We start from the raw sequence: 833 nt of genomic DNA on the forward strand, positions 1-833 counted from the left end.
TGCTGTTGCCATGTCATTTGAGCACTCTTCGGAGACTTTTGTGCCATTTTTAGGGTTTCTACATGCTGCCAGTGGTCATTTCACAAAAATACTCGGGTCTCCCATAGGATAACATTGGGCTCGGTGCTCGGGCCGAGTACACGAGTATCTTGGGAGGCTCGGCCCGAGCTTCGAGCACCCGAGCTTTTTAGTACTCGCTCATCACTACTAATAAACCTAAAAAATAAAAATAAATTGAATAAAAATCATGAATGTTGTGTTATAACAGGAAATTCGGTGTAAGAATGAATATCCGGGATGAGAGTTCAGCGAATGAGTTATAGAAATTGTTACAAAAAGGAGTGTGTACGGTTTATGCGTAAATTTTCAGAATGCGTACATGAAAATTATATGTATGTGAGAATGTCCCCCATGCTTTGTAAAAAGTTATTTATGAAAATGTAAATAAAATATATAAAAATGCCTAATTATTTATAATTTATGAGAAAGATATATATGTATGGAAGAATGTTATAAGGTGTCCAAGAACCATAAAGAAAAAGGGTGCATATATAATGTTAGAGGTCTAGAGTTCCACCAGGCTATATCACCCCTAAAGAAATAGAAAGAAGACCTTACTACCTGTGTACCCCAAAAAAAGCTATATTTCTTAGCCAGGATTATGGTGGAGATATGCACAAGTGAAATAAGAATATAAAGTAATACAATAAGATTATAAAACCAATATGTGTGCATTCATGCACCACCCGGTACGCTACCCTTGCCAAATTGCTCACTCTAGATCCCCACACGATCCATGAAGCCGTTCCCCCGATCACACCGCCTGCTGCCGG

This window comes from Anomaloglossus baeobatrachus, unplaced genomic scaffold (genome assembly GCF_048569485.1).
Source record: "Anomaloglossus baeobatrachus isolate aAnoBae1 unplaced genomic scaffold, aAnoBae1.hap1 Scaffold_2381, whole genome shotgun sequence".
Taxonomy (NCBI): Eukaryota; Metazoa; Chordata; class Amphibia; order Anura; family Aromobatidae; genus Anomaloglossus; species Anomaloglossus baeobatrachus.